Below are 22378 nucleotides of genomic sequence, written 5' to 3'. Positions count from 1 at the left end.
GTTTTTCTGTCACTGGTTTCAGTCATTAGAGCTGATGAAAGGAGAAGACAGTTTGAAGACTTCAGCACATTGATTGGAGATTTTCATTGCCGGTGGCTGGTTGTATAATAAAGAGTCATTTTGTTTTATGATATAATTTATTTCATTTTATTGGAACCAAACAGAGAGCAGTACATTTTTAATCAAGAAATGTTACAGATAGATGTCTTAACAGTGCCCCGCGCCCCTTTAACCTACCTCCCCAAGCATTAGGTAAGTAGAACATTCAGGATTAGTCTAAATCACACAACAGTAAACGCATTGGAATCTTTCATAAATTCACATGCTGTGAACATTCCCCGTCGTCAGGCTGGGAATCCTCTGTAACATAGATCAGTTTAAACTTAAAACTGAAAACTTTCAGTCACTTTTATGCTCTATTACAGTCATTTTTGGATCATACTGACCACAGTCAATAGGAAGACCTCCCTTAGCTCATCCCCTGTCAGCCATCTTCAGATTTGGCAGAGCATGCGAGTGGCAGTAAGAGCCAAAAGATGAGCCACGCGGGGTAGGTAGGAGGGTCAAATGGGAATCATGAAAGATACCAATGCTGGAGAAGCATGGTTAACTTATTCCTTCTGCAGAATTGGATCTTTCATATTCACAAGCTGGGAATAGATTACAAAGCAGTATTACAACAATACCCATGGGCAGAGGAAAGCTGACAGCATAACTTTCCACTGCACACTTATCCACCTCATGCGAAAAGGCTCAGCAGAACCCATTGGCCGACTGTAGATTCTTCTGCAGAATGTCGACACAGTAGAACCTGGTTAACGTATGCACCGATCTCCAGGTGGCTGCACAGCAGAGGTCAGGCAGCAGAATTCCGGAGAGAAAAGCTGTGGTTGCAGCCACTGCTCTGGTAGAATGAGCCCGGGGCCTGGCGGGAAGCGGTCTGCCGGCTTGCTGATGGCAGAACAAGATACAGGTAGCAATCCATCTTGCAATGGAGGACTTCGAGAGAGCCTTCCCATGACCAGCAGGTCCAAATGAAAAACAACTTATCCGTTGTGGAGAAACATTTAGTACGTGTCATGTAGAACTTGAGGGCATGCACCACATCCAGCATGTGCAGAGTCCGTTCTGCTGGAGACGTGGGTGTGACAAAGAATACAGGCAAAACCACCTGCTGGTTTAGGTGGAAAGCCGATGGCATTTTTGGAACAAATGTTGGGTTGGTACGTAGAACTGCCTTGACCTTATGAAACGTTAGATAGGGCGGTTTTACAGAAAACCCCTGGATTTCACCTCACCCATTTGGCTGTTTTCCAGGAAAGGTGCTTAATAGATGCTTGGTGCATGGGCTCGAAGAGTGGCTTCATGAATCTTGCGAGTAGCACATTGAGCTCCCACGCTAGCGGCAGACCAGTGGAAAAGACCAGAAGAACCCCCATAAAAACTCCTTCACCAGCCAGTGAGACCACAGGGAAGGCCCACCACAGCGCGGTTGTACCTAGAAATCGCAGCTAGCTGCACTTATGGAGGAATGCGTTAACCCAGATTGTGCCGGGAACAGCAGATATGGCAACAGCTTCTCCGATCAGATGGTTTGACTTGCAGTCGCTGGCTTTTGCACCACAATTGAAAACGTTTCCACTTGCTCTTGTAGCATTACAAGGTGGACGGGGCTCTAGGCTTGGCCAGGACAGCTTGGCAGTCTTGCTGAAGGGACAGTGCCCCGAACTCCAAGACAGGAGCCAGGCCGTCAGATTGAGAGAGGCCGGGTCGTGGTGCAGTACTGCGCCTTGATTCCTGGACAGGAGCGATTGGTGAGGAAGCAGCTTGATCGTGGGGCAGACGAGAGTGCAAGGAGGTCCGAGTAACAAAACTGCCTCGGCCATGCAGGGGCTACTAATATCAGTTTGCACGGATACAGCCTGATGGGGAGTAGGACTCGAGGCACCAGAGGAATGGGGGAGGACGCATAAGGAAACTTCCCCTACCCAAAGGCATCCTCCCAGCTCTCCGGATGGGGAACAAGAAAGGGTCCTGCCTGTAGGGATACTGTTTGGTTGCACACTTATTCACAATGCAAATTTAATTACATGAACAGCACACTGGCAGGATATTATTTACTGACAAGTTGTGCAAGGCTGTGTCAAAAATGCAGTACAGGCACTCGGAGTCAGTTACAATTTGTTTTACTGGTGGTGGACACATTCATTATTGAGGACATGCATCAAAATTAAAAAAGTTCTATGAGTAATTTTACATCAGAACCCGAGAGGGTTCATATAACAAGAAACAGGTTGTCTCATGATAAACAGAGAGGTAAAAGTATCAGTATGATTCCAACAAACTATATATTTTGTACATGCAAGAGTGAGTTACCCAAGTACATGAATACCCAAACCAGGCATGTATCAGCATTGCTTCATGCTCAGTGTACATGTGGCAATGAAATCTCAACAATGTTAATTATTCTCACATATAGTGGAGGCAGTGCCTACAGGCAGGACCCTTTCTTGTTTACAGCCTTTGCTAGCCCATTGTCCTGCTCCTGTTCTGGGCTCTCCCTTCTGTGTCCTCTCCGGATGGGGAAAGCAGCTGGCAAATGTTTTGCAGTGCCTGTTGTCGTGGGTTGCAAAGAGGTCAATCTCCCGAGTGCCCCACGTCCGAAACAGGTGTAGCTGGTCTTTGTGCAGTTCATACTCGTGGCAGGAGTGTAACTCCCTGCTGAGAGAGTCCGCCACAGTGTTCTGAATCCCCGGTAGATGGAGGGGAATGAGAAACATGCTTTGCTGTAGGGCCCAGTGCCACAGGGCTTGGGCCTCCTTGGAAAGCTGTGGGGACCTTGTTCCACCTTGATTGCAGACATAAAACAGAAGTGTTGTCGGTGTGTAGAGGAGGAGCCAAGTGCCTCTACCAGAAGTCCCACCCCCATTCTATATGTTGGAAGCCAGAAATTGTGACATGCACAACGCCAGTATTGGTCCCTATACCGCGGAGCGTCCTCGAAACAAGGTATCCATTAAGAAAGCCCTATGTAATATATCCGCAGAGAAATTATGGCCTCTTGAAGGAAGTTCTCGAAGAAGTGTTAAGTGACAAAGGCAAGAGACTAGCGACGTCACATGAAGCAGAAGTGACACAACCAGAGGAGATGCCAAAGAATAAAGTATATGGACCTTTTAGAATCTGATGGCAAAGTGAAGGATTGAGCAACACTTCATGTGCAAGAATGAAGATTGCACAAACAAAAGCACTGAAGAAAATGCAAGACTTTTTTATAACTGTACAGATGCTGAAACGCAAGTAGACTAAGAAATCATAAGGCTGGCGATACGTAGTGAATAGACTGCAGGCGGTGCCGCCAATACATATATTTAAGTGTGCATAGAATCTGGATATTGCACGACACATTTTAGCAAATTAGGGCCCTATGATCGAGAAGGGCTGAAAGTGTGGCGCAATACAAGAAAACAGCTGATGTCAACTGAAGATTCGAGAAGGCTTGTCTGGCCCAGTGTCAAGAGTTTGGGCCGCCAAGTAACTGGTTATCTAATTGAGAAGATGCAATGAACGTGAGAAGCGAGACAAGCTTCTGTTGAGGTGTAATGGAAAAACACTAGAAGGGGCAGGTTTCATTCATTGATATATATAGTATTAAATACGAAGAAGGATCTCAAAACACGGTCTCCTGTCACATGGGCAAGATGAGAATACACTTTGGGCAAATTACATCGAGATGAGAAGATAAGGCTGTGCTCACATTCCTTTTAATTCCCAGAGAAGAGAGGCTGTTGCAAGGCCGAGTTAAAAAAACGAATTGAATGGCAGACAGTAGGAGTGATGGATGTTGGGCTAATTGTGTGGGGAGGCATGACCAAGTACAACCCTCCTCCACCTGGGGTACCAGCTTGCGTGCCGCTAGCGACTAGAATATTCAAGAAGGGTACAAGCGTGCCAACCAATCATAGAAGGCCGCATAGTGAGGAGCCCTATAGTTTGAAAGCCAATGAAACGTGTATTTTTATGACATGGAAGATGACTTGCACAAGGGGTGGGCATAGCTGTCCACCTGACCTTAGAGACCCAATCCCGGTCCAGTCCCCCATAGAAAGTATACTTAGATGTTCCTTTTAAGCCAATACCAACCCCGAATGGGTTTTCCTATTTTGCCACGTAGTATGTCATCACTTATGATGTGTTTTTGTTATAAAAACTGTTTTTTATGAAATCTGTTGAGAATGCTTGTGCCGTGTCCGTTGATGCTGTTGTACTCCCTGTTTTAGAGAATGGTTATTAAAACCGCTAAAGTTTTGTCAACTTTCTGAGTCGGTCTGATTATTGATGTACGCGTAAGACCTGCATCCCATCCATCCCAGATAGCGCTACCTCGTCTTAAAGGGCCTTCGGGTTCACTTGATAGCAGAGAGAGGATAGTTCAGGCCCGTTGGTTAGTGGGTATCAGGGCCGGGCCGAAATCGTTCCCAGGGAGTGGGGGCTGGTTACTGGCAACGCTTGGGCCGGTTTGGAGAAGAAAAAAAAAAAACATTGAAAAAAAATGTATATACTTTTTCTATTTCTTTTTTTTTCGAAAAGCCTTTCGTCCTTCTTAGGTTGATAAATGAGTACCAACACAGGTTGGGTGATATTGTATGCATATTTGTTCCATAAAAAAAAGAGCTTAAGTGCAATGCTATACAAGAACATAATTTGGCCTTGGACGTCTGCTTGCATTCACAGTAATTTGACATTATGGATCCATACACACAGGTATTAATGATACATATGGTGATCCATTCTTGTATGAAATGTATATCACATTACTGAAATCATAACAATATTTTTCGTAGTGTACCTAGGAACAATGCTATTTTATGCCACTTCCTGTTTTGTCAAGGGGTGAAAGGTCCCGTTTCATCACTTCCTTGGATGTTACTTTGGGGTGGGGTCAAATGAAATCACATCCGGTGATGTCATCAGAGGTCCAGGGTAGTGAGACGAGGGGTGGGCCACTTTTTTTGGGTAACCGGGCACATTTCTTGTCACAGTCCGACCCTGGTAGGTATTTAGCATTTTCGGATAGTCGGACACCTCTGCCATCTAGACGGTGGATCGCAAGGTTTCATGTGGAGAGCGGCCGATATAGACTTCTTGCAAGAAAAATGATACATGTGGAACGGATCCCTCTTTCATGAAATCCCTCCCGGTTTCCACAGGCGCTGAGCGGACTGAAGGCGATGGTGGCCAATTGGAGGAGGGGTCGATACCGATTAACTTGAGCTGAAAACGCAAATGGTGAGTAGATTGACGGGACTGGCAAAATAAAGGGGATGGTATTGTGGTAATGTAGACAAGTAACGGGGGGTTTGTTTAGTGTATAATGAGAAGTGTTTGAACGAGGAGCGTTCTGTAGAGCCCAGTTACCTACCTCAAGGCAGGCCTAGAGGAAGTCATTTCGAAACCCAAAGGGGTTACTTAGGCGGCACATAAACAAGGTTTATGATAGGGAATGGCAAACTCCGATAGGGGTGTTTTAGGGGCTTTGAAAAAAGGAGTACCATGGTGTTTTTGTGAAGAGTCGACTAGTTTGTGTATTTTGTAATTGAAAAGAAGTGTCGAAGAGCGACAAGAGTAAAACTGTGAGGTTAAGGAAGAGAAAAAAGTTTATATGTATCTTTTAGTCAACGTCAGCACCGACTGAACAGGTAGATTGAGATAACTGAGAAGTAAAGGCTTTGAGCGGCGAGTGTTTGAGCGCGCTCATATTTGTTGTTTTTCTGAAACGTATTTTTGTAACTAATGTTAAGTATTGACAGTCAATTGAGATTTGTCACAATGGGGGATGTTACTCTACTGATGCATCTGTGCAATACACTGCCAAAACAGGCACCTAAGCTTAAACAGTATAGTGCGGAATGGGTCAATGGTACAGCAGACAAGATGTTCATGCCATGGCCACAAGGGGGATCGCTTTCAAAGGCGGTTTTGAAACACATGACCACATACTTGCACGCTGCGTACACAGGGAAGAAATTGGAAAAAGAGATTAGCTAGTTAAGAGCTTTAGAAAATGTGCCAGGAGGAGCGGGAGGATCCGCCTCCAGAGAATTGGATGCTTAATCAGTGTAGGGAGGATGGTGCTGAGCCTTCTGCTCCCCTTATCTCACCCGAAGTAAATGGTGATAGTACAAAAGATGAAGGATTGTACCCATTAATGGAACTAACAGCGGCGACAGAATATAGTAATCTGATACATGAAATGCCTGCTTACAGAAGTGACGACAGACCAAAGGAAAGGAGGAGATCTTTAAGGTCTCACAAGAAAAGGAGGTGAAAAGTGAACGACCGAATAAATCAGTAGAAATAGAACAAGAGATGAAAAGGAGAAAAGGATAAAGCTGATGAGGTAACGCTCGTACAGAACGAGTGGATGGGTGGACAGATATTGCTCAAGCTCGATGGGAAAAGTATTGAGAAAGTTAGGCAAATGGAAAATCAAGATGAACAGGCTAGAAAAGACAAGGAACGAGAGAAACGATTGAAAGAAGATGAGCACAAAAGAAAGAGCAGGCAGAGCCAAGAACAGATAGATGTATCAGGAAGAGCAGCAGAGAAAGGAAGAAAGGGCAGAGGAGTAAAGGAAGTATGACAACAGACAAAGCAATTGAAGAACGAGATGGGCAAGAAAAGAAAAGGAGAAGAGTGTTAGGGAGGATTCTCAAAAATGTGCTAATTCCCTCCACCTTAGCCCCAGAAACTGCTGGATTTTGAGGACTTGATTTTTTTAACCTGGAGAGAGTGTGGCCCTTTTCCCCACTCTCTCATGTATTTTAATGTGATTGTTATACAGTGTTTCTTTTGGTTATGGAGTCTAACAAACTCCATAGGCATCATCTTTTCCAACTGTATCACAAAGCACCTTCAGTGCAGTGACACAGGGAAATCTTCTAGATTTCCCAAGATTTAAATACCTTCTCTGGGATAAACTACTGTTTCCCAGAGCAGTAAAGTGAAATTGACTTTACTTAGCATTGTAACTTTCTAGACCCAGCACACACTATGTTCCAATAGAGTGCTGGAGGGGTTACTTAGTATCCCCTTTGTCTAGCTTCTTATGTTGCATATATGTTACCCCTTCCTCAATTGACTGGCTGGTGGCGGTGGTGGTTTCGTTTTGAACTACCTTGGTTTGCATTTACCACGACCGTTTGCGGCTCCGGTAAAGTAACCGCGGGAGCCATCTTTTTCAAAATGGCATACAGCCATCTTTGCTATAATGGTGCCCAGTCTTTTTTTTTACATGTCTTCTAGAGAGTTTCTCTGCGCGCCAAACCAAGTTTGGTCTCTTTGTTCATTTCGCCTTTGAGTGAAACCTGCCTCTGGCTCTAGAGTGTCTGGGGTAGGCAGGAAGTGAGGGAGGTGCCCAAAACTCCCTGTGCTAGGTCTCCTAGGAGACCCAAATGCACTATGTGGTGATTGGCTGGCTGACTGTCCGGCAAGGACAGCCACCCTGCTGGGTGAGTGACAGCTAGGCTGGAATGAATGGGAGAGAACTGAATAAAAGTCTTTTGGCTTGGAAGGCAGAGTCGACCACTGGACGAAGGAACCTAAGAAGAGCTTGAAGAGGACGCCTGCTGCAACTCCTGAACCGTTGGTTTGCCTGGTGAAGCCCTGCTGCAGTGGCAACTTGCCAAGTTCGTATCGACAGAGAAGCCCCTGCATGGACGACTTCTCCCTTCAGAGTTGGTGGGACCAATCCACTCCAAAGTAAGCCACCTGGACATCCATCTCAGTGCTGGTTGATTTTTCCTCAGAGTTGCTGCAGGAAACCGAATAGCCAGGGAGAGGAACACCAGATTATGTGCGTTGCTTTTAAGCTGGCCTAAAGCATTTGGAAGATTCTCCGGACTCCCTCGAAGCAGGACTGACCAAGCCTGAGCCCCCTCAGCCAAGTGCGGGACCCCAGATGTAAGGAAAGTCCACCTTGACAGCCAGGAACCGTGCTGATTGCCATTTGCTGTACCGCAAGGAGCTGAAACGCGAAACAGCCACTGAAAGTGAAGTTTGCCGGTTGCCAGTTTTGACAGTCTCAGTGCAGTGCAGGAATTCCCCAGACGTCCTCCCTCTTGTCCCCACGTCTGAGGCCCAGGAACAGTGAGATCTGCAGAGATGCACAGGAACAGAAGTCATCAGCTGCATCTTTTCTTCTTTACCAAGGTACTGTAAAACAAGTCTAAAAGAACTTACCTCTTACTGTGGAAATGCTTGTAACTTCTGCAACTCACAAGTCTAATCAGCTTATGGCCTACATTTGATTCTTCTTTTTATCAAAGACTCATGAGAACTTGTGCCAAGACTTTTCCATTTACTTACCAAGTGCTGCATCCTATATAAAAACTTTTGCCCATTGACTTTGGCTTAGCCTGTTGAATTCAATGACTCTTCTATTGCAATCTAAAAGTATTTGCCCTGCTTAAGAATATTGATGGTCTCTTGTGTTCTAATAACCTTTGCCTTTTACCAACTTTTAAGAGTGTTCTGAATGCCAACACTAAGATATTAATGTCCCCAGTACCCTTGTCATTGAAGTCACCTGTGGGTGTAGGTTGTGTCTGAGGGCCATCCCAAAAGGGTCTGGTCTGATTCAGAAACTCAAGAGTATACAGTATTGAAGTGTATTTGTGTGTTACTAGTATATAAAAAGGCTTTATAATGGACTGATCAATAAATTAATAATTGTTTATGCAGGAAACCTTGAGTGTAAGAGTTTATTTGAATATCTTTAACTGTGAATCTTCTTGTAACCCCACTACAGCTCACATTTCCCCTCTTGAGAGAAGACTGGCTGCTTAACACGCCACCAAAACTGTGTAGTACAAGCTTGTACCAAAGGTTGGGTTGCCTATACCTGTAGTCATAGTTGGTTGTAGTGTTCCCAGAGGGTACTGCATTCAAATTTTGCCTAACAAAGAGAAAGCGCTGAAATTACGGGATAAACAAATGCAAAGACGAAGGGAAGAAGAGGTGCGTAGAGCAAATGAGAGAAGGGAAGAAAAAAGAAGGTAAGAGGAAATAGTTAAATGGGAAAGAAAGCAAAGGTAATTAGACGAAGAAATGAAGCGAAAAAGGAGATAAAGAACGCAATATTGATCGCATTCAGAAAGAGCTGATAGAACCGAGACCAGTAATATCATGGGGTGACTGAGGAGTTTCTCACGTCGCAGGGAGCTACGCCAGGACAATCTAGGGTAAACCTAGATGAGAACTTCGAGATAGGAAGTATCAGAGATAGAATTGATAATGAGAGCAAGAGGTGGATTGGGAAGCAAGGGAAAAGGAGAGATCTATAATCGCCCAACCACGAGGCGAAGAAGGAAGCTCACTTGGTTTTTGAGCATAGAGCTTTGTGTCTCAGCAGATTAACCTTAGACAGGGGTGCAGGGGATGGATAAGTCACGTCAGTTAGGAACAAGATAGGTCAGACGAAGACCGGGAAACCTTCAGTGGGGAGGAGGGAGAAAGTGCATGCGGTCCTAAGGGAGGTCTGCAGACAGACATGGAAGTAAAATGGTCTGATCTACAGCAGCTTAAGTATAGGACGCCAGATCCCACGATGTATTCTGAGTGATCTAAAGGACGATTGCATAGCGAGAGGGGGGAAATCGCCACCATATGTGGGTAGGCTGAGGGCATTGCCAGGTATAAGGCAATCAGGATCCATTGTCCCCACTATGGACAGACAGACTATGGAAGCGGATTGCAGACTTGGGATTACGCAGTTCCCTTTATTGGAGAAAGGAGGGGCCAGACTGCAGCATATCCAAACTGCTCTTAGCTCCAGGAGATTGATATGGTGGCTCTTTTCCTCCTCCCACCAAAGGTCTCTGGCGTGTCAGTCTTGACAATGGGCCCCCCAGTTGCCCTCCACTGAAGTATCCATCATGACGGTTGCCTGATGGTCCGGCAGTCTGAAGGGGGCACCTTGCACCAGCTGTTACCTTACTGACCACCAGCAAAGGCTTTGTTTGAAACCTGGTGCTAGGGTAATGCGGTCGTCCAGGACCGTGAGGACTGGACCCAGCAGGCATCAAGGAATTGCAGAACCGGTCTCATGTGTAATTGGCAGTTGGAGACTAACGGGATGCATGATGACAACATCCCTAACAGGGATTTGTAGTTGCGGACTGGCGTCACTTGGGCACTCTTGAGGTAGCACACCTTGTGTAAAAGAGCTGCCGTCCTTTCGTCCAAGGGTCTGGCGGTGCAGGTCTGGGTGTCGAGTGTTGCTCCGAGATAGAGTGCCTGTTGCGATGGAATCAGGCATGACTTTGGGAAGTTGAAGGGAAACCCCAGTTGCTGTAGACAGCGGATGGTGATGGCGGTGTTGGTTTCTGCTAGCGGAAAAAAGGGGGCCCTCACTAACCAGTCGTCTAGGTACGGGTAGATGTAGGTGCCCCTCTGCCGCAGGTGAGCCACCCCTGGTGCAAGGCACTTGGTAAACACTTGCGGAGCAGACCGCAGGCCGAATGGAAAGGCTTTGAACTGATAATGTACTCCTGACACCACGAAGCATAGGTATCGCCTGTATGAGATGCGAATAGGGATGTGGAAGTAGGCGCCCTTGAGGTCAAAGGACACCAAAAAAATCTCCTTGTTGTAGCTGCGATAACACCTTTTGTAGGGTTACCGTGCAGAATGTTTGGAATTTTAGGAACTTGTTGAACACCCTTAGGTCCAAGATGGGTCTCCAACCCCCTGACTTCTTGTGCAGTGACTATTTCCTTAACAGGAAATAGTGGGAGTATACTAATGTGCCTAGCGCGATTGTGTGGAGGCCCGGTCATCGGGGTCTGTGTCCGTCCCAGTATCGGATAGCCTCTGTGGCGCTGACTGGTGCTTACCCCCTTGGTGTTTATCCCTCTTGGGGGGATGTCCTCTCCCTGAAAGGGCCATGGTTATCCATGCAAGTTTGTCTGACTGGTGCTGTAACTGGGGATGGTGCAGCCAGAAGTTGCAGGGTTGCTACCAGATTAGTAAGAGTAGATAAAGTGTCCAAATACATGTCTCTGAGTAGGAGAAAAAAAAGGGGGGGGGGTTCTGGGAGTTCCTCTGCTGGACATTAGTCCCGGTTACGAGAGCCTTACCCAGATTTTTTAGCTCACTATCTTTCACAGAGGAGAACTATCCAAAACATAACAGTCTTTGTCCTGCCCGTGGGCAGTTCAGCACCAAAAATGTTAGGCAATTTTCCTCTGAACAAGAGTAGCAACAGCAACCCCAGACACGTGTTTTGGTCTGGTTGGACCTTATCAGTAGGGTGGAGCTGTGCCTCTCTAAGAATAGTGAGCAAGGGGTCCACATCTGGATTCCCCTAGCAATTTAGGGTGAGACCCAAAGTTAAATTATGCAAAAAACAAGGGGGGTGTCCCTCTACCGGACATTAGTCCTGGTTACGAGAACCTTACCCATATTCTTTAGCTCACTATCTTTCACAGAGGAGGAGTATTGTGCTTATCCACCCAGGGAAGCTTCCTATTACACTTAGGGCAGATTTTGAATGGAGTACTCTCCATATGTTACCAAATGGAAGCGGGCGGGTATATGTAAGAAAGGGGGGAAAGAGCCTGTATGACCACCCCCTACTGTATAGGATCGAGGCCAGAGGCGTTCCAAGGCCCGGAGTCCATCGTGGTTCTCAACGGCTGACTTCCTCGATCTTCAACGGCGTCGATCTTCGCCGTACGGTGGAAGAGAAAGGGGCAGTATTAACGGTAATTGTTAAATATAAATGAAAAAAAAATCTGAAAGGTCCTACACACGTGAGGGATCACGGGTGCAGGGGACGTCACACTAGGGACAGTGTTACTGGCACGCCCTATTCGACGTCCCTTTTCGAGTTTCGAAAAACAAACTAATACTCCAGAGCTTCCACTAGATGTCGGCCTATGCACAGCATGTGATCTAAGCAGATTTCACAAACATCAGTATATATATATATATATATATGATACATTACTCACCGTAATCGTATTACTGATGCTTGTATCTGCTTAGATTCACATGCTGTGCATAGGCCGACATCTAGTGGAAGCTGCGGAGTATTATAGTTTGTTTTTCGAAACTCAAAAATGGGCGTCGACACAGGGCGTGCCAGTAATACTATCCCTAGTGTGACGTCCACTGTACCCAAGATCCCTCACGCGTCTAGGATCCTCAGATTGTATTTTTTCTGACATGAGGTAGCCTGAGGAGTAGCGTGAGTACAGATAATCCAAGCAGACAGACAGAAAGGTAAGACTACAAGCAATCATGCGCCTTCTCTCAGAGGAAGGGTGGGTCGCATGTGAATCTAAGCAGATACAAGCATCAGAAATACGATTACGGTGAGTAATGTATCCCTTCTGAGGCTTGTGGAAGCTGCTTAGATCACATGCTGTGCATAGATTAGCGAGCAGTACCTGAAGGAGGTGGGATGTGAGAAGGGTCATGAGCAAATAAGTGTCTTAGAACCGCTTGTCCCACTTGTGTATCTGCCTTGGAATGGGTGTCAATGCAGTAATGCTGAGTAAAAGTGTGAATAGAGCTCCAAGTAGCTGCTTTGCAAATGGTGTCAAGGGGTACATTTGCAATGAAAGCCAGAGTGGCCCCAATGCCTCTAGTAGAGTGGGCCCCTGGCGTGAAAGGCAGAGTTTTTTCAGAGAGTGAGTAACACAGCTGGATACAGTTAATAATCCACTTTGAGATGGCACCTTTAGAGACACGATCCCCCTCTCTGCCTGTAACTACGGAGACAAACAGTTGATCTGTTTTTCTTAGCGGTCTGGTTTTATTTACATAGTAGAGGACCGCCCTACACACATCTAGGGTGTGTAGTTTCACCTCAGCCGAGCTTTGCGGGTCCTGGAAGAAAGCCGGAAGCTCGATGGACTGGTTTACATGGAATTTTGATATAAATTTAGGTGAGAACCTAGGGTGTGTGCGTAAAACCAGTTTGTCTTTATGGACAGTAAAGAAGGGATCCTGCGCTAACAGAACCTGAATTTCACTGACCCTTCTTATAGAAGTATTAGCTACTAAGAAGGCCGTTTTATAAGTCAGGTGTTTGAGACTGCTTTTATGCATGGGTTCGAAAGGGGGGCCCATGAGCTTGGCTAGCACCACATTAAGGTCCCACCCTGGGGGTGGGTTTGAAATAGGAGGGTGAAGTCTCTTTACTCCTTCCATGAAGGCTTTAACTACTGGTACTTTCCACCACGAAACCTTGCTATGGGAAGTGGTGTATGCTGACAGGGCTGCCAGGTGTACTTTCAGTGAGTTAAAAACCAATCCTGCATCTAGCAGGTGGAGCATGTATGTAACAATGTAACGCTCACCTGATTCCCACGGAGGCGCGGGTCTTGGCAGGAAGCTGTCTGTGACTCGAAAAATGATGTGCCGGACTCGATTGGCTTCTGGGGTCGAACCTCTTCGCACTGTGTGTCGGACTCGAAGAGTGAGGTTTCTGCAGGTGAAAGAATATGGGGGTTAATGGTCTGGGTAGTTGAATGTCCCTCTCTCCCTCTCTCTTCCCAGCTTTTTCGTAGAGCCCCCAGGTCAACGTGCTCACCTTATATAGGTGAATGCTGGGCTCTCCATCTGCGTCTGGTGCAGGGTGCCGTTGCCAGTTCCTTCACTGGTGAAACATAGGCCTCTTGAATTCAGAGGATGGTTACCGTCGTTGTCTGCACGAGCGGTGAGTTTCTGGACACCTTTTGTCTGTATAGTCTTTAAATGCGTGGCTCGTTTATATGCAGACTCTATATAATGCTTTTCCCTTATGTATTGCAGGGCTCTTGAGATGGAAGATGAAGTAAAGCGCCTGGAAGTTTGTAAGTATGGCAAGCGCTCTAATTGTCTCTTTCCTTGCAGCTTAGTTCGTGTTAAAGAGACGCCGGAGTATTTGCAGGCGTTTTATTGCGACGAGCGGGATGGACGTAAGTAAATACCTGCTTAATGTCTTTTCTTTTGCCTTTCAGATGTTGGTTTGCAGCGCCGGAGTCCGCGGAATGCCAGTAAGTTGTTAACGATGCTCTGTCTTTACAGGCGGCGATGCAGAACGAAGAAATCCGGAATCCACAGCGTGCCGGTAAGTATGGCACTACTTTTGCCTTTGCAGGTGGAGATGCGGCGTGACGAAGCGGCCGCAGCCGATGGATCAGGTAAGTAAGTGCTGCGTGTAAAGTTCGCCTTGCTAACCTGTTTCTGTTCTTTGCAGGTGCTGATGATGTCTGGATACTGAAATGGTAAGTAGATTCTTGCAGGTCCAGGATCAGAAGAAGAAAAGCCAGAGCAGACTCGGTGAGCGTTCAGCGTTCTGCTGCAGATGCAGAATAACGCGAAGCACGCTTCATCCATCGGGTGTGGTTTAAATAGCCTTGGGGTGATGAGGCGTCTTCTTCCACGGCCCCGCCTAGGTAAGAAAAGAGTTCCAGTTTCCAGAAGAGTTCCAGTGCTGTATCCAGGGAGTGGAGCTGCCCCACCCAGGTAAGAAAGTAGTCCCTGTTCTTAGATAGCTTCTAAGTGACTGGTAAGTAAGCAGCATGGTCTGCTGCAGGTAAGTCCACCCAAGCATCCTTACACCAATTATGAGCCCGGCGCTTCCAGTGCCGGGACCAATGGTTTTGATGAGCCTGGTGCCACCAGACCAAAAGGTCCCAGTGGGGACCGGCTGGTGCCTAGGATTAGGGTTAGGGGCCTGCTTCCAAGGACGTTGGGCTGGTCCTGGCTCCTTGGAAGCAGTGATCATGACAGTACCCCCCCTCAAGGCCCCTCCTAAGCGTGTCTTCTCCGGGGGTTTCGGCTTGTCGGGGTGATTCAGATGGAATTTTTTGACCAGACGAGGTGCGTGGACGTATTCTGAAGGTTCCCAAGACCTTTCCTGGGGGCCGTAACCTTTCCAATCAACCAGATAATATTGGAGATTTTGGAGTCTAGGATGTTCTTTACTTCGAATTCAAGTTCTCCATCTACTAAAACTGGTTCTGGGAGTTTAGTCAATCGGGTTTCTGGTTGCACAGGTTTTAATAAGGAAACATGGAATACTGGGTGTATTTTCATATGCGTAGGTAACTCCAATTTGACAGCCACCGGATTAATTATGGCAGATATGAGATAGGGTCCAAGGTATCTCGGGATGAAGGTGCGGGGTCCCTTTAGAGGCAGGTGCTTAGTGGATAGCCAGACTTGATCTCCTACAGCGTAATGAGGAGCCTCTTTACTGTGTCGATCTGCTCCTCTTTTGAATTGAGCTTTAGCTCTTTGCAGATGGGCCGAGGCTTCCTTAAAAGCACGGGTGATCTCCGAATTCTTGGGGAGGATCCAGGTTAGAGGTTCTAGGATGGTGTCCGTATAGTAAGAAGAAGGGAGTTTTCCCTGTTCCAGAATGAATCGAATTATTGTAGGCGTATTCAGCGATCCAAAGGATATCCTTCCAGGGGTTTTCAGTTTGTTGGAGCATGCAACGTAGATATTGCTCTAGAGTTTGATTTGTCCTTTCGGTTTGTCCGTCAGTTTGGGGATGGTGACTAGTTGAAAGTCTTACATCAATTTGGGCTAGACGACAGCAACTGCGCCAGAAGTGAGAGATGAATTGACTTCCCCTATCGGAGACTAAAACCGAGGGAAAACCGTGTAGTCGAACGATGTTTTCTAAGAATTCTCGGGCCAATACTGAGGCTGATGGTAGACCCTTTAGGGGAATGAAGTGAGCCATCTTGGAGAATAGATCACGACTACTAAAATGGTAGTATACCCCGAACATGGAGGTAAGTCCGTAATGAAATCCATGGACAGGGTATGCCATGGACAGGGAGGGATGTCTAGTGGCTGTAGTAGGCCGGCTGGTTTTTCCTTCTGACTTTTATTCTGGGCACACACACCGCAAGTCTCTAATATCCTTTTTCCATGATGGCCACCAGAAATGTCTTTTAATCTTTTCCATGGTTTTGGTAATGCCAGGGTGACCCTCCATTAGAGAGTCGTGATAACAGGAGATTACTTGTTTTTGTATTTTCTCACAGGGTAAATGCAATCGTCCTCGGAAATATGGTAGGTCTTGATCCACTGAAAATTCTTTCCCCTTTAATTGTAAATCTTGTAAATCGCCCGGAGTTAGGAGTGATTTAACCATGGTCTTGATGTCTTCAAAAGATTGAGCGCTGACCAAACCCAAAATTCTTTGGTCTGGAATTATGGGTATTGGTTCTGGATTGGTCAAATGTTCATCTACCCCCATCCGAGAGAGGGCATCTGCTTTTCCGTTCTTACTGCCTGGTCAATAAGTAATTATAAAGTCAAATTCGGCTAGAAACAGAGCCCAGCGAAGCGTTCTGGAAGATTGAGCTTTGGCTGTCTTTAGATATTGTACATTGCGGTGGTCAGTCATTACGGTGACTGTGTGTCTGGCTCCTAGGAGATAATGCCGCCAGGCTTTAAAGGCCGATCTGATGGCCAAAAGTTCCTTGTCTGTAATTGAATAGTTGATCTCGGGAGGCGAAAACTTGCGGGACCAAAAGGCAACAGGATGTAGTTGGTGTGTGACCGGATCTCTTTGTGATAACACTGCCCCCATAGCAAGACTAGAAGCATCCGTTTCCACGATGTAAGGAAGTTCTGGGCGAGGATGTTTTAAAACAGGTGCAGAAATGAATTTAGCTTTTAAGTCTTGAAAAGCTTGTTCTGCTTCAGAAGACCACTCAAAACGTTTGTTCTTTTTCAACAGAGCGGTGATGGGCTGGACTATCCGAGAAAATTCAGGAATGAATCTGCGGTAAAAGTTAGCGAATCCTAACATGCTTTGAACTCCTTTTACAGAGGTTGGTGATGGCCACTTGATAATTGCATCAACTTTCTTTGAATCCATATGGACTCCGTTAGGCGACAATATGAATCCCAGGAACTCGACTTCCGTTATGTTGAAAACGCATTTCTCAAGCTTGGCAAAAAGATTATGTTGACGCAATCTCTCGAGAACCTTTTTAACGTGTCTTTGATGTTCCTCTTCAGATGATGAATAGACGAGGAAGTCTTCAATGTAGACAACAACACACACATCTATGAGTTCTCTAAGGACATCGTTCATAAAATATTGGAAAGCAGCAGGAGCATTACACAGTCCAAAGGGCATCACTTGATATTCGAATAGCCCGTACTTGGTGTGGAAGGCCGTTTTCCATTCATTGCCCTCTTTTATCCGTACCAAGTGGTAGGCTCCTCTGAGATCCAGCTTTGTGTATATACATGCATCTTTGACTTGGTCCAGGAGTTCAGGGATCAAAGGTAACGGGTATCTGTTTTTAACGGTGATCTGATTCAGGGCGCGGTAATCTATGCAAGTCCTAAGGTCTCCTTCCTTTTTCGGAACGAAGAACAAAGCCGATGAAGCTGGAGATTTTGAAGGACGGATAAACCCGTTAGCTAGGTATTGGTCCAGGTACTGTCTGAGGTGAAGGTTCTCTGGCTCGGTGAGGGCATAAATCCTGCTGCAAGGAGGAGTTGTTCCAGGTATCAGATCTATTTGACAGTCGTAAGACCTATGAGGAGGCAGGGTGTTAGCTTGATCCTTCCGGAAGACGTCTTGGAATTCCTGGTATTCGGGAGGTAATTTGGGAACCTCCTCAGAAGAGATTGCCGCCAGTGAAACATCAGACCGAGGATAACAAGTGGTAAAACACTCTGGAAACTGAACCGTCTTTGCTCGCCAATCGATCTGAGGATTGTGCTTCTCTAACCAAGGGATTCCCAGAATGATCTGGAACTGAGGGGCCTTGATTACATCGAACACGATTCTCTCCCGGTGTCCATCTTGACTCACTAGCGTCACTTCTTGGGTGGCATGCGTTACTGGTCCGGAGGCTATCTCCGTGCCATCCACAGTAGTGATGACGTCTTTTACTGCCTTAGGGACAAGGGGTACATTCATCCTTGATACCATTTCACGGTCCACATAGTTACCGATTGCTCCGCTGTCAATGTAAGCTTCAATTGCATGCAAACGATCCGGACGTTCAGGACTAATGAGGACCATGGGTATCACGAAATGCGAGGTCACGGGACAGATCTTAACGCTCAGCAAGAGGACCTCTACTCTTGTCGGGCGAGGTCGTTTCCCTGCTCTGACTTTGTGGTACAGGTATCCGCGGCTCCTACAGTCTTCTTAGCTGGTTTCACTGGACAGTCCCGAAGAAAGTGTCCTGAGTTTCCGCAATGGAGGCATAATTGCAGCTGCCTTCTTCTTTCCCGCTCTTTCTGGGTTAAAGGTCCTTTCATGCCCCCTATCTGCATGGGCTCCACAGTGTCAGCTCCCTTATTCGAGGTCTGTGGTTTAGAAAACACTCGGGTATCAAATCTGGAACGATCTGCCTTCCTGTTCTGTAGTCTATGGTCTAATTGGACAACTAAGTCAATATAATCAGAACATTCTTGTGGAGGATTCACAACTTGCGCTAACACATCCTTGAGCTCTCCACGCAGGCCTCTGTAGAAAAGCGTTATTCTCTTGTCCTCGGGCCATTGTGTTTCCACTATGAGTCTATTGAAGGAGGCTATATAAGTCAAGAGGTCTTGATTACCCTGTCGTAATGAGAGAAGTTCATTGTCCAAGGCCTGCCCTTGTGCATGTCTTGCGAACAGTTTCTCCATGCTGGACTGGAAGGCCTGAAAATCATATAAAACCGGATCATCCTGGGTGACTAACAGGATCGACCAATCTGCAGCGCTGCCACTGAGATAAGAAAGCACGAAAGCCACCTTGGTCTGGTCTGTTGGGAATGCAGCTGGTCGACATAAGAAGTGTAGGCGGCACAGGTTGATGAACACTGCGAATTTCTTTGGATCACCAGAAAAGCGTTCGGGCGGAGCCAAGGGCACATTACCGGGCAGATTGATTTGCACTGGATTTGAAGCTGATGCAGAAGGATAACTCCCTCCTGGAACGGGCAAAGGTGTCTGTCCTGCCTGCGTTTGTAACAACTGCCTAGCAAGGTCCTCTGTTCGCTCCTTGGAAATTATCAGTTCTCTTCTTAGAGAGTTCGTTTCCTGATGAGCTGCGTGTACTTCTGCTCTTAATTCCCCGAGCAACTGGGCTAGTCGATCAGTGTCTGAGGTTTCCATTGCGCCTGGGTAGGAGTTTTGTGGTGGGCTTCGCGTTCTGTAACGCTCACCTGATTCCCATAGAGGCGCGGGTCTTGGCAGGAAGCTGTCTGTGACTCGAAAAGTGATGTGCAGGACTCGATTGGCTTCTGGGGTCGAACCTCTTCGCACTGTGTGTCGGACTCGAAGAGTGAGGTTTCTGCAGGTGAAAGAATATGGGGGTTAATGGTATGGGAAGTTGAATGTCCCTCTCCTCCTCTCTCTTCCCTGCTTTTTCGTAGAGCCCCCAGGTCAACGTGCTCACCTTATATAGGTGAATGTTGGGCTCTCCATCTGCGTCTGGTGCAGGGTGCCGTTGCCAGTTCCTTCACGGATGAAACATAGGCCTCTTGAATTCAGAGGATGGTTACCGTCGTTGTCTGCACGAGCGGTGAGTTTCTGGACACCTTTTGTCTGTATAGTCTTTAAATGCGTGGCTCGTTTATATGCAGACTCTATATAATGCTTTTCCCTTATGTATTGCAGGGCTCTTGAGATGGAAGATGAAGTAAAGCGCCTGGAAGTTTGTAAGTATGGCAAGCGCTCTAATTGTCTCTTTCCTTGCAGCTTAGTTCGTGTTAAAGAGACGCCGGAGTATTTGCAGGCGTTTTATTGCGACGAGCGGGATGGACGTAAGTAAATACCTGCTTAATGTCTTTCCTTTTGCCTTTCAGATGTTGGTTTGCAGCGCCGGAGTCCGCGGAATGCCAGTAAGTTGTTAACGATGCTTTGTCTTTACAGGCGACGATGCAAAACGAAGAAATCCGGAATCCACAGCGTGCCGGTAAGTATGGCACTACTTTTGCCTTTGCAGATGGAGATGCGGCGTGACGAAGCGGCCGCAGCCGATGGATCAGGTAAGTAAGTGCTGCGTGTTGTTTCTGTTCTTTGCAGGTGCTGATGATGTCTGGATACTGAAATGGTAAGTAGATTCTTGCAGGTCCAGGATCAGAAGAAGAAAAGCCGGAGCAGACTCGGTGAGCGTTCTGCTGCAGATGCAGAATAACGCGAAGCACGCTTCATCCATCGGGTGTGGTTTAAATAGCCTTGGGGTGATGAGGCGTCTTCTTCCACGGCCCCGCCTAGGTAAGAAAAGAGTTCCAGTTTCCAGAAGAGTTCCAGTGCTGTATCCAGGGAGTGGAGCTGCCCCACCCAGGTAAGAAAGTAGTCCCTGTTCTTAGATAGCTTCTAAGTGACTGGTAAGTAAGCAGCATGGTCTGCTGCAGGTAAGTCCACCCAAGCATCCTTACACCAATTATGAGCCTGGCGCTTCCAGTGCCGAGACCAATGGTTTTGATGAGCCTGGTGCCACCGGCGCCAGGACAAGGTCCAAAAGGTCCCAGTGGGGACCGGCTGGTGCCTAGGATTAGGGTTAGGGGCCTGCTTCCAAGGACGTTGGGCTGGTCCTGGCTCCTTGGAAGCAGTGATCATGACAACAATAGTTGAAGGAGTGCAATCAACCAGGTTGATTTGTCTACTCTGGCACCAGATAACGAACCTCTTCCACTTGTCAAAGTAACAGTGCCTTGTGTTTGGTTTCCTAGATTCCTTTAGGATGTCCATACACCTCTGTGGCAAATTGAGATGTCCAAACTCTATGACCTCAGGAGCCATGCTGCCAGGTTCATCGAGTTGGGTTGCTGGTGCACTGTTTGACTTTGGTGCTGGGACAGTAGGTTGTACCAGGCTGGAAGTTTGATGGGCTCGCACACCGCCATCCTGCGTAGGTGTGGGAACCACGGTTGTCTTGCCCACATGGGAGCAACTAGGACGAGCATCATCGATTTCCTGTTCATCTTGTTCACCACTTTCCTGATGAGAGGAGTTGGTGGAAAAGCGTACGCAAACATCCCTGACCAGTTCATCCACAGGGCGTTCCCCTGGGAGTCTGGTTGGGGGAACCTGGATGCAAATCCTGGGCATTGTCTGTTTTCGCTTGTGGCGAATAAGTCTATAGTGGGGAAACCCCACTGAGAGACGATATCTTCTACGACCTCTCTGTGTAGAACCCATTCGTGTTCCTCTGGGAGGGAGTCTCTGCTCAGAGCATCCGCTAGGGAATTGAGCTCCCCTGGAACATGTTGAGACGACAGGAAGATGTTCCGTCTGAGTGCCCATATCCAGATTTTCTGGGCAAGCTTGGACAGATTTGGCGAGCGAGTCCCTCCTTCCTTGTTCAGGTAGAACATGGCTGTTGTGCTGTCCATCCGGATTTGCACTGACAGGTTTAGTAGGTGGGGCTCGAACGCCTGAAGCGCTCTGAATACTGCCAGAAGCTCTAGCAGGTTGATGTGGTTCTTGGCCACTGAGTGAGACCAGAGACCCTGAGCTGTGTGGTGGAGATGGTGAGCTCCCCACCCCGTCAGACATGCATCTGTAGTGACTACTGCCTGTACTTCGGGATCGTAAAAGGGTTTCCCCTGTGCGAGATTCTCTCTTGTCCACCAGTGAAGGCTTTGTACCAGTGTTGGCGAAACGACCACTAGATCGTCCCACTGACCACTTGCCTGAGACCACTGTTTCGCCAACCATTCCTGCATGGGACGCATGCGCAGGCGTGCGTGGGGGACCAGGTAAATACATGACGCCATCATGCCCAGTAAACGCATTGCTTTGCGTATCGTTATTTGTTGACCGGACTGATAATGCGGAATTTGCAATAGTATATTCCGAATTCTTTCTTCTGAAGGAAAGGTCAACCCCTCTTGGGTATCCAGGATTGCTCCTAGGAATTGTTTTGAGGTGCTTGGCACCAGGCTTGATTTCTTCTCGTTGATTGAGAAGCCTAACTCGTGGAGGAGGTCGATAGTCCTTTGAATGTTTGTCCTGCAAATTCCTGGGGTTTCCCCCGTTATGAGCCAGTCGTCCAGATAAGGGTACACCGGGATTGCCTCCCTGCGTAGGTGTGCAGCCGCCACCGCCAGTACCTTGGTGAATACCCTTGGTGCTGAGGCTATCCCGAAGGGCAGTACCTTGAATTGGTAGTGTCGACGGTCCACCTTGAAGCGCAAGTACTTTCTGTGAGCTGGGAACATGGAAATATGAAAATAAGCATCTTTCATATCCAAGGTTGCCATGTAATCCCCCTTTTTTAGGAGGGGGATTACCTCTTGTAGCGTGGTCATACGAAATTTTTGGGGCTTGACATACTTGTTGGCAGGCCGTAAATCCAATACTGGGCGCATTGTCAAGTCTTTCTTTGGCACAAGGAAGTAAG

General features: G+C 47.1%; 1 protein-coding gene across 1 annotated transcript in view; it reads right to left on the bottom strand.

Moving 5' to 3' along the window:
• Positions 1–22378, bottom strand: part of WBP4 (WW domain binding protein 4) — an 807881-nt gene that overhangs the window by 350761 nt on the left and 434742 nt on the right. The gene's annotated exons all lie outside the window — the stretch shown is intronic.

This window comes from Ambystoma mexicanum, chromosome 7q (assembly GCF_040938575.1).
Source record: "Ambystoma mexicanum isolate Mex_15411 chromosome 7q, UKY_AmexF1_1, whole genome shotgun sequence".
In the NCBI taxonomy this organism is placed as follows: Eukaryota; Metazoa; Chordata; class Amphibia; order Caudata; family Ambystomatidae; genus Ambystoma; species Ambystoma mexicanum.
The sequence above is the reverse complement of the archived record's forward strand: the minus strand, read 5'-3'. Positions and strand labels throughout refer to the sequence as shown.